Source organism: Chondrus crispus, genomic scaffold, assembly GCF_000350225.1.
Source record: "Chondrus crispus Stackhouse genomic scaffold, scaffold_48, whole genome shotgun sequence".
In the NCBI taxonomy this organism is placed as follows: Eukaryota; Rhodophyta; class Florideophyceae; order Gigartinales; family Gigartinaceae; genus Chondrus; species Chondrus crispus.
This window is the reverse complement of record NW_005178479.1, coordinates 360,929-377,331: the sequence shown is the minus strand read 5'-3', so window position 1 is coordinate 377,331 and position 16,403 is coordinate 360,929.

The following is a 16,403-nucleotide window of genomic DNA, read 5'->3' as shown; positions in this document are numbered from 1 at the left end:
GGCTGACTTCACCCCTCCGTTCGGAGACAGAGGGGCTCGAAGGTGAGAGGGTCTTTCAGTGCTGGATTCGAGGAGGCTCAGGGACGGGGGCATCGATCTTTGGAGTAAACGAGGCTTTGTTTCAGTGGTAGTATCGCGTTTAACAACGATCTCCCTGCAAGTTTCCCGCAATGGCTGCTGGTCAAGGAACGATCAACCTGAAACCCAACAAGCCGGAGTCCTACGACGGGCGCCGCGATTTCCTCGTTGTGAACACATGGCTGTACAAGGTGGAGCAGTATTTGGTGCTCGTCCAACTCAGCAACCCCGGCGTGCAGCTGACCGAGGGGAACCGGATCCTCTACGCTTCAACCTTTCTGACCGGAACCGCCGCCGTTTGGTGGTACACTCTTGTTCAATCTAAATGGCCCCCGACAACGTGGGAGCAGTTCAAGGCCAAGGTTGTGGCCGAGTTTGTTCCCGAGGACCACGTTCGCCGTGCGAGAGAGCGACTCCGCAAGCTGCGACGGACGACGTCCGTAGCCAAGTACCTTTCGGACTTCCGTAACTTATGCCTAACTGTTCCGGGAATGACCGATGGAGAGATGTGGGACAAGTTTTGTGCCGGTTTAAAGTACGAAGTTGGCCTGGAAGTCATGAAATCGTCGGTCGCTACCTTCGAAGAAGCGTCTAAGGTTTCTCTTCGAGTGGATAGTGCTATCTGGGGCGCTTCGCTACAGAGTACGGGAGTCGAGGGAGGAGCCAGTTCCGGAAAGGGTTCAGGTCCGACACCCATGGAGATCGGCAACGTGGAAAGCGGGGGACGTCAGGGTCGTGGCCCTAAGCTAGAGGGACAGCGCCTTACGGACTATCGTAACAACGCGTGTTTTACGTGCCACACGGTTGGATGCCGCCCGTGGAAGCACCAGAGGGGTGCCGCCGCTAACAATTGCGAAGCTGTAGGCCAGAGTCCGGTCGATGAGACCGGTACCGAGGAGCATAGTGATGACCCGGAAAACTAGGATGTCCTTCAGCAATCAGTAAAGACACTCGTGAAGGACATAAGAAAAGAGTGCACCCTCGTATAGAGGACCAATCGGCCGAGGGGAAAGGTTCTGTTCCGGTAGCGGATCTCATTGTCTTGGATGGGTTCTTAAATTCTACTCCCGCCCGCATTCTCAAAGACGATAATATCAAAAGCGTTCCTGTCAAGCAATCGAGGCAAGTTTCGCGTTAAGGAGTCGCCAACCGTAATGACACATTCTAAGAAAGGCACTACTGAAGTGTCGAACGAAGTCGTCATTGATGTGGAGTTACGGATGGGTAATCACACGTATCGTTCCAATTTGGTTGTGTCAGACTGCCGTTACGACGTTCTACTTGGCATGCCATGGCACACGCGTGTCAAACCTCGCGTTCATTACGTCACACCGTCGATTACAGTGAGTGATGAGAAGTTGCCAGTCAGGAAGGGAAGGGAAGAGGACACCGTGGTTGTTTCCGCCCTGGGTGTAAAGACTTTTCGTTCAAGGTTACGTAAGAAAGGGAATCGGGAGGATTTCCAGGTATTCCAGGCCGTGCAGAGGCATCCTTCTACGCATCAAAACAGGAATGGAGGAGACTCGGATGCAACGGACCTGTTGTCACGTTTTGATGACGTGTTTCGAGACTCGCTTCCAGCCGGTCTCCCCCCGAAGCGCACCGTGGACCACGCTATTGAGATAGACGAAGAAGTGAAGCCCCCGCTACGGCCGTTATACCAGCTTTCTCCAGCCGAGCTCGTCGCCGTGAAGGAGTATGTCGTGGAGTTGCTCCAAAAAGGGAAATTACAGCGAAGCAAGTCCCCCTTTGACGCGTCCCTGTTCCTGTTGAAGGACAAGAACAAGTTGCGTGCTGTTGTCGACTACCGCGCTCTCAACAGATTGACGAAAAGAAACAATTCGCCGCTGCCGCGCCCTGATGAGATGTTCGACCGCCTTGCTGGTGCCCGTTACTTCTCCAAGCTAGACCTCAAAACGGGATTCCATCAGATCCGCGTCCGTCCCGAGGATGTGGAGAAAACCGCGTTCAATACGAAAAACGGGCAGTTCGAATATCTCGTCATGCCGATGGGCCTTTGTAACGCGCCCGCTACTTTCCAGACGTTAATGAACCAAGTATTCTATGACTGTATTGATGTGTTTATGGTTGTATACATGGACGATTTGTTAATATACAGCCGGACGCGAGAAGAACACATGAGGCACTTGCAGCCAGTGTTTTCACGTTTGCGGTCCGAGCGGCTTTAAGTTTCTCCGAAGAAGTGCTCTTTCCTCCGCCCTGAGACCGAGTTTCTAGGAATGCTGGTTAGTCGGGAGGGTGCGCGGGTTAATCCAGAAAAAGGTCGCGTCGTTCGTGAGTGGCCAAGGCCCACTTCGCTTACGGAGCTGCGCAGTTTCATCGGCCTTCTCTAGTTTTTTCAGCGCTTTATTAGACACTTTTCTGGGATTGCTGCTCCCCTCACCGCTTTGACGAAGAAGGATGTCGGGATTGGAAGGTGGGACGCGACTTGCGATGAGGCTTTCGGACGACTGAAAGGCCTTCTAATATCGGCTCCTATTTTCGTCGCCCCGGACTGGGGAAAACCATTCCGTTGTCACGTGGATGCCTCGCAGCGAGCAGTAGACGGAACGCTGACTCAATTGAACGGGAACAGGGCCGACCATGTCGTAGCCTACTTCTCAAAGAAGCTCTCAGAAACGGAACAGAATTACACGGCTAGTGAACGCGAGCTTTTGGGTCTTGTTTACTTCCTCAAGCGATTCCGCTGCTACCTCGAGGGGTCTACCTTTGATGTGTTTACTGACAATCAGGTCTTAAAGAATTTCTTCAGCAAGCCCAGTTTAAATTGCCGCAAGGCTCGGTGGTTAGACCTTTTCGCACAGTCCGGTATAGGGAAAATCAACTTGAGACCGGGACGTGTGCACGTTTTGGGGGATGCCCTGTCACGGGCACCACATGTCATGGATGAGACGACGCTTAACCACTTGACTGTTGGTGACGTGGAGCGTGCTTTCCCATTTGCGCAGGAGTATGAGGACGATCAACTGTTTGGACCAATCGTGCGAGGCCTGAAGGGGGAGTTTCCCACCGACGAGGTGCAGAAAGACCGGGTGTTTCGATTGCTTCCCTCATTTGAGTATTCGGATGGTAGGCTACTGTATGACAGAAAGGTTTGTGTGCCGCGTCGTTAGGTCAAGGAGGTTCTGTACGCGGCGCATGATGCATCTATTTCGGGACACTTCGGGTATGTCAAGACGTTGGGACGGGTAGAGCACTTACACTGGCGTCACAAGAGCCGCGATGTGAAACAGTACGTGGGCGGATGTCAGACTTGCCAGCAAAAGAAAGATGCTCGCATGAAGAAGCTAGGCACCCCGTCACCTCTTGATGTCCCTATCCGGCGGTGGGGGTCCTTAGCGACAGACTTCATCGTCAAGCTTCCCCGAACGAAGCGAGGGTTCGATAGCATAACGACATGGGTGGACCGGTTGTCGCGACGCGTTCATTTCCTACCTGGCAAGACAACCGATACCGCCGTAGATGTTGCCAATCAGTTCTTTTCAAACGTATTCAAGCTGCATGGCTTACCGGATTCTATCGTTTCCGACCGAGACCCAAAGTTCACGTCGAAGTTTTGGGACCACCTCATGGCCCGTTGCGGTATCCGCTTGCAAATGTCTTCAAACCATCACCCTCAGACGGATGGGACGTCGGAGATAATGAATCGCATGGTAGAGAACTATTTGCGCTTTTACTGTTCGCTACGACAAGACGACTGGGATGAGTTTCTACCTGCCGCCGAATTCGCGTACAATTTGGCGAAGAGCGAGGAGTTACAGGCGACACCGTTTGAAGTCGATCTAGGATCGAATCCGCGCGGTCCTCTGGATATGTTACTGCCGGTTGATTGTAGCGTGAAGAGTGTCACTCAATTCAATACGCGAATGAACACAGCGTTGAAAGACGCGCGTTTCTCGCACGAGCTTGCGAAAGCGCGTCACGCCGCGTATGCCGCACAGAAGCTGAAGGAACCGTCTTATCAGGTGGGTGACCGCGTGTGGATAAGTCGGAGCCTATTCAGGGATGCTGTATCTAGGACGCAGTCTTCTAATAAGCTTGGAAGCAAACCATTCGGTCCATTCCCAATCTTGCAGTTGGTTGGGAAGAACGCCCTTCGCCTTGACCTGCCCCCGAACATGCGCCTACACCCGGTTCTGCATGTTTCGCACACCACCCTGCATAAGAGTCATCCGCCCGAGTTAAGTCAGCCCATTTCAACGCGCCCCAACCCCGTTGCCGACCCTTCCGGCGACCTTCTGTTGGAAGTGGATTGTATTCTTGCGCACCGAAAGCGCGGACGTGGGTACCAGTGGCTTACCCTCATGAAGGGCGCTCCGCAACATGAGGCGGAGTGGCAGCCAACCCGTGATTTCGTCGATGGGGATGGCACCTTGACAGCCGCGTTTCGAGAATACATTATCAAGCACGGCCTCCTCCCCCATCTCCATTGACGTGGTCGTCAATAGGGGGGGGAGGTAGGAAGGATGAAACGATGGGATGAAGCGCGTTACCGAAGACACCCACGTAGTTTTATTAGGTCTTAGGTTGCCGCGAAGACACCTCGTAGTTTTATTTGGTTTTCGGTTGTCGGCCTTGTCGGGCCGACTTCACCCCTCCGTTCGGAGACAGAGGGGCTGGAAGGCGAGAGGGTATTTCAGTGCTGGATTGGAGGAGGCTCAGGTACGGGGGCATCGATCTTTGGAGTAAACGAGGCTTTGTTTCAGGACACGTCGAAAGAAGGGGACCTGGGGGAGACAAACTGGAACCAGATTGTCTAAACCCATCTTGCCTTGGCAAGCACAAGATTAAGCACTGCCCCAACACCTCAAAAGAGTTGGCAAAAAAACTGCTGAAGGAATTTTTTGACGGACGCCCAAAGGCAGCCCGAAAAGTCTGCTGTGAAGAAAGCGCGGCTGACAGTACCCGAATTGTAGGAACATTTGCGAGTAAGGTGCCATCGGTGATGTGCACTGATATCGGCTCAGACATAAACCTAATGTCAGAGAAAACTCTGGTCCAATTAATTGATGCGAACGCTGATATTACTATACAAAAGTTTGAACCTACAAAGAAATATGCTATGGCAGCTTTGATATCCAAAGAAGGTACCGAGGTCTTCATCGAATGTGACCGCAAAGTTATTGCATCCACAGAGATGCAGATCAGGCACGCAAAATCACTGACCCGTGCAGAACATGCCATGGTCAGTCACTCCTCAAGACATATCGGAACCACTCATTGGACGTCCAACACTCGAGGCATTGGGTTTGGATGTAAAACATGTCCTCGAAGCGGCGGTTGATCGCTTCAACGGAATTGTAGAGGCAAAGACACTTCTACCAGGCGATGATTACGAGACTGGTACTGTGGCCAGGCTACTTGCTTCGGGATTATTTCCCCCGGAAAACCCATTGCAAACCAGGGCACAATCTGGACGAGAATTATTGGGCAAGCAACAACCGGGACGAAATGGTTCGGGTCTGTACCATTCTGACCGAGGGAATTACGATGAAGTAGAAGCGGAGTACAAGGATGATTGGTTAGATCTAGGAATTGACTTGGAGAAAGAGTTGCGAGAGGCAGTTCAGGTCGCAGTCAACAAGGCTGTGCAAAAAGGAATATCCGATTCTGGAGCCACCAAGCTACATGATTTGCTTTCTGAGTTTGGAGACACGCTTCGGATCCGCCTAGGGCCTGACCCCCCGGCGAAAGTAGAGCCTATGAAGTTGAAGCTGAGGGACGGCGCCGAGCCGTTCAGGTCCAAGCCAAGGAGATTCACTGCAGAACAGAGGAGCTTTATCAACAAATATGTTGAAAGGCTGGAAGAATACGGCTTCGTGAAAATCAACACGAATGCCACGTGGGCGGCTGCGCCTGTTGTGGTTCCGAAACCACCCCCAGCAAAATATCGCATTACTTTTGATCTCCGCCACGTCAACGAGAACACAGTGCCAATTACATGGCCAATGCTGCATGTGGAATCAGAGCTCGCAGATGTATCGGGAAGTACGTGTTATGCCAGCATTGACTTTTGCAGTGGTTACTGGCAAATGCCAGTTAGCGAAGAAACGCAGCACATTCAAAGTTTTATTACACCCAAGGGCGTGTACCAGTCGACTAGTTGATTAACTAGGTCTCTACAAGGAGTACATAATGCGGTAGCGAATTTTCAATCCAGGGTGGAACCCTGTTTCACGGAGATAAGAGAGTCAATCTTGTGCTGGCTGGATGATTTCTTAGTCCATGCGATATCGGAGGATGGCCTGTTGGCCGTTTTGAAGGCGTTTTTGCGAATCTGCCGAGAAAGAAGACTGAAGGTATCTGTGGTGAAGAGTGTCTTGTTTACCGATTTTATTCGATGGTGTGGGCGGTTGATCGACAGCGAAGGAGTCAGGTGCGACCCTGCCCGCCTTAGCGGCTTGCTCACCGCAGACCGACCGATCTTTGCATCCAAGCAGTCGCAGTTCAATAATTGCATGCAATGATGTCCAACTACATTCTAGATTTTACAGCACGGGTCTCGCCGCTACGAGAATTGTTAGAGAAAGCATATGAGCATTCAGGCAATTGCACGACAAAGTCGATTAAGAGAATTCGATTGTCAGAATTGGAGTGGAATCAAACACACGAAGAATCGTATGCAGATCTGAAAGAACATTGGTGCAACGCCTTCAAACTGGCTCATCGTGACGAAGGCAGGGCACTCTGCCTGTACACTGACGCCTCGGACAGACACTGGTCCGCCGCAATTACGCAGTGTGATTGAGATGCCCTCCGCAAGGGAATGGAGGACCAGAAGCATCAACCTTTGGCATTCCTGGGCGCTGCGTTTTCGGAGAGGCAGCAAAATTGGAGCACATTCGAGAAGGAAGCGTTCGCAGTTTTCAAATCTTTTGAAAAAATGGACTATATATTTGCCGCAGAACAGGACACGCGTGTATTTACGGACCATCGCAACCTTCTTTTCATTTTTCATCCAACATCAGTGGTTCCCATTCTGGACGCCATATTATTAATAAGGTACAACGCTGGGCTCTGTTCTTATCGCGCTTCATGTACACAATCGAGCACATCTCAGGGGAACAAAATATCATGGCGGATATGATGACACGCTAGTACAAGGGCTACCGCGGAAAGCGGGGACAGGTGCGGCGCATAACTGAGGCTTTGGCAACACTAGATATCTTGCCGTCACCCGAGGACCCTGATTTCGAGCAGCCGACAGACAAGTTGATCAAGGATTCCCAAAAAGAACACCGAAGTTCCCGACCGGCTCATGCACTTTTGGACGCTTCCGGAATTTACAAGCTTGACGGGAGGATCTGGGTTCCAGATGCTGACTCAGCATTACAAATAAAAATCCTGGTAGCTGGTCATTGCGGCAACGCGGGGCATCGCGGATCGCACTCCACAGCCAGTCTTGTTAAGGTACAGTTCGTTTGGAAACACATCGGAAAAGACTGTTTAGAATTCGTCAACTCATGCTTGCATTGCTTGCTTTCCATGACGGGCCACAAGATTCCTCGTCCTCTATCAATGACGACACACGCCAATACCCCAAACGAAATGGTGCACTTTGACTACCTCTACATGGGGCCTGGGCTGGACAATCTACAGTATGTTCTGGTTATGCAAGAAGATTTGTCCTTCTACAGATGGCTGACTGCGTGCGCTCGGGCAGACTCAAGCACGACTGCTCTCATAATGGCTCGCTGGATTCGAACTTTCACGGCAATGAATGTTTGGGTTTCTGACCAGGGATCGCACTTTAAGAACCGTGTTATGGAGGATCTGGCTACGCATCATCGAATTAAGCACACATTCACTGTCGCGTACTCCCCCTGGATAAATGGCATAGTCAAAAACGCTATAAGGCACGTTCGCGCAGCGGTTAGTGCCTTACTTTCATAGCTAAAACACGGACCACAGGATTGGCCTCTTGTCTTGGACGTTGTAGTGACCGCGCTCAACGAATCACCCCTGCCCAGATTGGGCAAACGCAACGATGGGAAATGCCGCACTCCACTTGAGGTCATGTCAGGGCTACGCCCCACTCGAACACAGTTGAAGATTTCAAGAACGGAAAAGCCAAGGCAACAACGTTCCATTTCAGCACTGCGCCCTCGACAAATAATTAAAATACAGGAACTGCAGAAGTCTCTTGATTTGGTACACAAAGATGTATCGAACCGCGTCACGGCTAACCGCATGAAACACATTGCTCAACACAACAAAAAGACGAATATTATCAGGCCATGCTTTGAACTAGGGGACTATGTTTTGATTCGCCGAGCTCAAAACAAGGGTCACAAGCTTGTATTTAGATGGCTAGGACCATGCCGAGTCACTCGACTTCTGGGTGACTTGGTTTACGAAGTCACGGGACTAACCGACAATAATGTTGAATGCGTACACGCAACACGAATGGTGCGTTATCGAAGTTCCTTGATTGTGAAAGATATATCCGACAAGCTCAAGAAACAAGCAGAGCACTTGGAGACGCGGTTCGACATTGTCGAAAATCTACTTAACATAAGCAGGAAGGGCCAGGAAACATACATACAAGTTCAGTGCTTGCGGCTCCGTGACAAGTGTGACTGGACTTGGCAGCCCCTAAGAGAGCTGCACGAGGATATCCCCGATCGTGTAGAAGAATTTTTGCGTTCTTCAAGGAAGAGGATTGCAGTGCAAGCCTTGGAAACACTGCAGATAGCATAAGAATCACAATGCGCCGGTCACCGAGCTCCGCCGCATAGGGGCTGTGTAGACGCCCATAACCCATATAAGGCTCTATGGATAGTGCAGAGGTCAGACTCGGGATCGAATACACATGAAAGCTGTCAACCCCCTGACGAAGATATTTGCGCTTTGAATTTTATAGATACACTCTCCAATACAGGAGAGTGCATTTGGATAGAAAGCTAATTAGAACCGTTACTTAAGCTGACAAAGACGACTGGGAGTAAAGGGGGCATCATTCCCACTGAAACATCAACGCGTCCCAGGTTTACACATCGCTCGGCGCCTCTCCGCTGCGTACTGCGCTGCAGTTTCGCCGGACAAAGGAGCCCCCACGCGCCTCGTCACCGGCGTGTTACCAACAAGCGCCAGATCTCGCGCATCTGTTGGCCGCCACACCGTGTAACCCCACCCCTCCGCTTCGTCTGTGCCACAGGCAAAGAAGCGCACACCAGGATTGCCGTCCCCGACCGTGCCCAATGGCCACGCGCGCGCCCCATTTTGTAACAGACAATCCCGCCTCTCGCGCACACCATATCCGATACTGCGCCACCATGATGCAGCTGCGCTGCGGCCCTGGACACGCTCAGCGGCCGCACTGGAGGACGCCCCACTGGAAGGCGCTGAAGCGGCATTAGCCAAGGCGCCCGCCTGTGTACACCCCGTACACGTCTTCCCACCATCGTAATGGCAACCTGAAGGTCTTGACGCAATAACAATGAGCCATCGAGCGTCGTCCCCACGCCCGGCTGTGAGTTTGCCATTGAATCTCGTGCCCTGGCTTACCGGCTTCTAGATGCAGCGCGCACCGAGGTGCAGCTCTTTTGCGACATCGCGTTGCCAAGCTGCACGCCTTCTTGGCGGCGATCGCGACCATTTTGATACACTTCGTTTCCGCACTCGCCACTGCGCAGAGTACCGTTGAATGGTAAGCTCACCATCAAGAAACCAGAAGCGAATTCATTTATCTAACCACAAGAATCATGTGCGCATCGATTTATTCGACATGCGTGAAGCGTCTCACACATGGTCTCACTGTACTTGTACTAAATATCCTCGCTCCCTTCTGCAACCTCGGAGAGGGTTGTTCTACGACGCTTGGTTCTTAATTTCTCATCGGAGTTCAAAAGTATCTTCAGTTTCTTGACGTGCCTCTTTTTGGCAGCACGCCGTTCTTGTTCCATCTTTCTGAGCTCCTCAATTTGTTTATCAATCTCATCTGAGCTGGAAATAATTTCCTCTTCTTTTCCCTCCTTCCCCGGAGTAATCCGAAGATTCACTGACTGCAGGATTCGTCTTCTTGTCCTTGGCGATCACAGGTTGTGTTGACGAGGGTTTGCATTTGACATTATCTGCTTTTTGGCGCAGTCCCCAGTCCTACATCGTACGCCATTTCGCTCTTGGCGGACACCTGCTATTGTCGTTTTGCCTCTGTATGTATGTGCCCGTTGCAAACGACTCAGGTTGGACTTATGAGAACTATCTTTTTGAGCTCCCAAAATGTTCGGGTGACATAGTGGATTTTCTCTAACCTTCGCAGCCGGACGGATTGTTCCTCGAGTTCCTTTGCGTACGTGTGTCGAACGAATTTGACTGGATTCGTGGTTATTTGCGTCCATCCTTTCGGATACAGCCGGAGATGCCGGAGCGATCTTTGCGGACGTCTCTCGTACTGTGTATGCACTGAAACCGGTAGCAGCGTGGCTCGGTAACTGCGGTTGTTTCTTTCTCGTACGCAAATCATTTGCGAGAGAGTTGTCATCCTGATCCGCGACAAAATGGTCCGGTGAGTCAAATATATCTCGTGGTACTGAAATAGCTCCCTCTTTGTCAAAAGTCATCTTCACATACAGTCACCAATACTTGAAACAGCTTTGTCATGGACGACTCGCATCAATGTTTCCGAAATCTCGTGTTCGACGAGATGGGAATCATACCACCGATATTGATTACTCGGATTCAGGGCGTTTGCCTCGTTGTGACTCTTGACATATCTTCCAACCTCCTTGATCGTGTTGTAATAATTACGATTGTCTTGGCCTTTTCTTTCTGACTGACTGCAGCTGTCACTTTTTGTGCACGACCGTTTCGCGATGGATTCTGGGATGAGGGGAGAGCAAACAGCATTAGGGTCATTCGGAAAAACCCTGCCGGTTTGAGAAACTGGCGAAGCGTTTGGACGGAATGGTTCATTGCGCTACGTGAAGCTGAAAGAACGCTAACGGAATACAAGTGAGTGTGGTACTTGTGGTATAACTACCTTCGTCCCGACCACTCGGAAAGGAGGGGGGTTAGAGGTAAGGGAGCGCGCGTCGCTGGTTAACCCACGCGCGAACGCAGACCGTACGGATGGACTCGAAAAGAGGGAAGGCTCACCTGGCCGGTGACGTGCAGCCGGTCGGTAGTGTTAGATCCGGACGGCCGGTCACGGGTTAGAAGCCTGAGACTAAAAGGGAAACCAGAAGGGGATAGCAATTAGCCGTAAAGGGAGGGGAGGCGAGTCTGCCTCCCGTTTACTGGAACGGGGCAGGTGCCCCCGGTCTTAACCCCTAAGTGGGACGCCAGGCCACATGTCTCGCTACAGTAGCTGTTACTTACTGTATACCAGCTACTGTGCTAAATTGGCTAATTCGTGCCATTAATTACTAATTACTTACCGTTCGGATCCTACACGTGTAACCAACGGTTTACCACTGTACTCCGCATCGGCCGTGTGCTGTAAATATAACTCCATACAGTTCTTCTCGCGCTTACAGCCCATCGTACTGTATCCCGGGGCGGCAGCGGTGGTGCGATTGCCTTCGCGCCGTTGTACTACAGTGCTAGCTAAAACTCTCCAAACAGGAGGACCTATTTCGCTCGTCGTATACACTGACCACCTCCATCACAATTTCGAAGAGAAAGTGGCTTCTTTTTCGTTTCGGCTCCTTTTCCCGCGCAGCCACAGGCAGATAAACACTCACTGAGACTCACCAGGTATGGTATGTACAATGTAACTCGCATTTTATTGCGATAGATGTTCTGCAAGCGTTTCAGATCTCTACATTGATCCTCAAAATCAGTCTGACTCGATTCGCTTCTACAAATCCAGATTGACATGAGTTCTCGGCCGAAGAGATTCATATGCCTAGCCCACTACAGATGTGCGTGCACTGTACCCGGTACTGGAAGGTCAGCGGGGCAAAGGGAAATCGAAGGACGGTTGATGAGGTGAAGTTGAAGGATTGGGTACCGATTTACTTTGAGTCGCCAACTTCTGGCACTACTTATACACTTCTGCAATCTTCTAGAACTCTACTACCAAACACTACGACACACATACTACAAATGTATTGGCTCTAACACATGTGCCCGTCTTGCTACTCAGCCAAACTGGCGATGGCCCAACAAACAGAACAGAAAACCGCCTTACGAATTACCACTGTCATGACGGAGAAATTAGTAAGGCAGTACAACAAAGCACAGCAAAGCACAAATTCCCTTACTATTCCAAATCCAGCGTGGCACAAATTCGTAAGGCACGTTTACAGCTCACACGTTGCCTTACGAATTCAAATCAATCCTGCAAGGACTGTTTACAGCGCACACGTTGCCTTATGAATCTGAATCTCTCGTGAGGTCCTGTCCACTGTCAATTACAACAGTGCACATTTTGCCTTACGAATTCAAAACTCGCGCAACGGTATCTTTGTGTCCTGCTGTACCCGTGCTGCACTCCATGGACGCTGTAAACCTTTGGCACGTGCCAGGCACCCGCCACCAAGGTTCTACACTTTGTCTGTAAGACTGCAGGCGTACTGTACGCGTCCGACAGTGTAATGAGGACATGTGTCCAGGTCATACACGTGTCGGGCGGAGAAAATGAAACATGCTCAGATTGTACAGTACACCGCAACCGTGTACATATTTCACACGTGTACACGTTGAAAACCAAACGTGGTCCTGAAGTACTGTAGAGTGCAACCGTGTACAGAAATCACACGTGTACACGTTGAAAATGAAACTTGCTCAGCTCGTCACGCCGAGTGTTTTCGATTTCACACGTGTCATACCTGTCGTCGTGTGTCATGCATATCAGCATGTGGTCGTAGAATTACAACACCCGGAAAGCCTGTTTCAGAATCTACCATGAAGGCACACCGGAACCGCGCAAATCAGAGAAGGGCATTATTAAATCTCGTTAATCTCCCGAGAGGGCCTCGCCACTATGAACGAGATGCAGCCGAGCAGTTCAAAGAGTTCATGAATCTTTCCAGCACAGAACGATTGGTTGGGTCCTCATCTTACAGGCTTCCGTGGCCTGATCCAAATTTTACCAACCATACTATTGCCCCCAACACAGAAAACGAGGAGCTTGATAGATCGCATGTTTCTCGAGGCCACCAACGGGCCGTTTCAAAGTCATTATCGACGTTCGAGGAAGATGGGGAGGGTATTGACAGCGACATGCAACCTCTGGATTTCGACAACACCCCCTCAGAAAGCGACGAATTTCAATCTGTCAGTGAATACGACTGCCACGGAGAAGAAGATTCAGACGAATATTGTGTGTATGAAGAAGAGGGCGAGGAAGGGCATTTTGGAAATGTTAATGTTGGTATTCATGCCGATGCTGAAGTAAGATTTCGTGAATGGATGGGGCTCGAGCGTAAGTGGATTGAACTAATTATGCGATTCGGTGTCAAGTTGACCGTCATGAAGGCAATATTGCGGCTCCTCAGAGCACCCTTTAAGGCAACGCAAATACGACGTAACCTCCAAAAGTACACGCAGTTCTACCCCATTCGGTACATTTCATGCCGAGGTCACAGACTGCTAGAGAAAGAATCAAATATCCTACAGTGCGAGAGCATGGTGGCCAGCGGGTTGCGTTGTGAGATCTGCGTGTCATCCAGAGAACCGGATTTCATTACTTTCCAATATCTTCCTCTAGAGCGGAGACTGCGTGTCTGGGTTGCTGAAGAAAATAGTTGCAGAACATTGTTTGAATATTATCAAACTCAGTCAAATGAATCTGTTGTTCGTAGGGAAACTGGAAAAAATGGTCTATACTACGAAGATGTTTTTGACGGCTCTCTTTTTACGAGAATTCTTCAGAAGAACGGGGGAATCGAGGCTTCGAAATACGATGTCTTTATTGCTCCGAGTTGTGACGGTTTTGCGCCTTATCAAAAAGGACAGTACAGCTGTTGGCCGATTGTAGCACTGAACCATAATCTACCTCCCAGTAAGCGATTCATCATGAAGAACACAATACCGCTGGGTTTTGTTCAAGGTCCGTCAGAACCAAAGCAGATACATACTTGGTTCACACCTCTCAAAGAGGAAGTCGATCGCATAAACGAGAGCGGTGGTTCAATGATGCGATTCTTCGACGGCATAGAGAGACGAGTTCGAGTGCAAGTCATTTTCTGCACTGGAGACAAGCATGCTGTAACTAAAATGGCAGGTCTGAAAGGCCACAACAGCAAGGTGCCCTGCCGGTACTGTAACATCCGGGGTGTTTGGTCTCCATTCCACTCACATGTCTACTTTCCAACTCGCTGCGAGGTGATTGCAAGCTCTGCAAACGCTCAGAAAGGTCTTCAAATCTCTTCATGCGATGAACCCACCAAGTAAAGGGATATTTACGATCCCAGTGATCCCCCTATGCGAACCGAAGACGAGATTGAGATTGTTCTGCTTGATCTTGACGATGATTCTCCGTTGTCAACGAACGAAAAGGGGAGACTATGTTGTGGTTCTGGGCTCAAAAAAGGACTGTGCCGCTCACAATTCGTTCAATTGTATCGTACATATCGTTCCCACCTGATATCATGCACAAATTCATGAAAATCTGCCATGATCTTATTTCAATTTTCAAAGGAAATTGTATCCATCTTGCATCCGACATTCTTGACGGCAAAGAAAAATTTGTTTTGTCATCAACTCAACGGAGGATGATCGATAAAGAAATGGACTCCATAAAGAACGGAACATCAGCTTCCGTATTTGCAGATGTTCCGAGGAACTGTAAGTACGGGGCGCATTGGAAAGCTGCTGAGTGCTTGGAATTCATCACCAATTACGCCTTGATCGTCTTTGAAGGGCGTCTGCCGAAGAAATACATGAAGAACATTCATTCGTTAAGTGTCATCGTTAAGTGTCATCGTTGAGCTTTGTGGACGACCAGCGCTATCCAAAATTGATGTAGAATGCCTGAAAGAGCTCGGCGTTGAGTTTGTGCGTGGTTATGAGGATTTATACTATCGGAAAAATCCGAGACGAGTAGGGGTCTGCAAGTCTACAATTCACAGTATGGTTCACCTCGGATGGGCTGTAGAGCAGTGTGGACCGCTAATATATTACAGTCAGTTCTGGGTAGAACGATATATTGGTGATATCAAAAGCCGTCTTCACGCCACCAATCTCGCTGCAGAATCCTTGAATGAAAACGCGAAATCTGCAATACAGGTAAATCTGTTCTACGGGAACCATTTTGCGTCTAAGAAAGATGACCTGTTTGATATGGAAATGGAAATCAGTCAAAACGCCAATCAAGACGTTGTCCTGTTGGCTCCATGGGACAAAGAATCATTGGAGGATGGGTACCACATTCGAAAAAACAGTCGTGATCTTCTCATCAAGCTCGTTCAGAAATCTGAGGAGGTGGATGCTGAGGAGGCTGGAAGGGCCATCGAAGAGGACGAGATATGGTCTTTCGGAAGAATGAAAATATCGTGTGGGGATGGAATCCAGGTCATTGGAGCTCGTGACGCCAGATGGCATCGTAAGAAAATGGTGAGATCAGATTTCTACGTCGCCGCTGAGTTTCAAAAGTCCGTTCACACTGATGGTCGTGACGTTTATTATGGTCGCATCCTCAAGATTCTGCGGTAAAATTTCAGGTGTCTTTCTGAAGAAAAGACTAAAGAACTGGTACTTGTAGAGTGGTAACGCAAACTTCGGGACGATTCCTTTGGACAAGTATATTGTGGAAGAGAACTCAACCAAAGTTTCACAAACGCGAAAATAGAGGATGCTTCGATTATTCTGAATGGGATCAGAATTGTTGAGCATTGCAGTCCTTCATTCCGTGGGACGAGGACATATTTTGTCGATCCTTCGCGCAGTAGCCGACAGCTTCTATCACCTGAAAGGGTTGGGGTGGATGGTGCGAACAGGAACTTGGAATCTCGATGAGATAGGAAAAGGGACGTCGTTCGAGGTTAGCCCCTCGCTGAGAGGTTCCCCATGTTGAGCTTTATTCGGAACGTGGAAGCACATCGCGCCTTGAGAACACAATGTTGCAATCACGCGACAGCTTCCACAGCATTCTGAGCAGAGACCCTTTTTGCATAAACGTGCACAGCGCGATGGTAATCCAAATTGAGAATGAGCTGGTTGATCAGGCCGATGGAGATGTAAGGCGGTTTTATATGAGAGAAAGGAGAAGGGGACGCCGCAAAAACGATTGTCTCTAAGATTACGATCTAAGAAAAGTCGGGGGATGAAAGACATAAAAAAGGGAGGGGAATATTGTTTTCAAAAACCTACGAATGTACTCATTCCGTGCCCTCGGCGCTGCATGTCACGCTAACTGA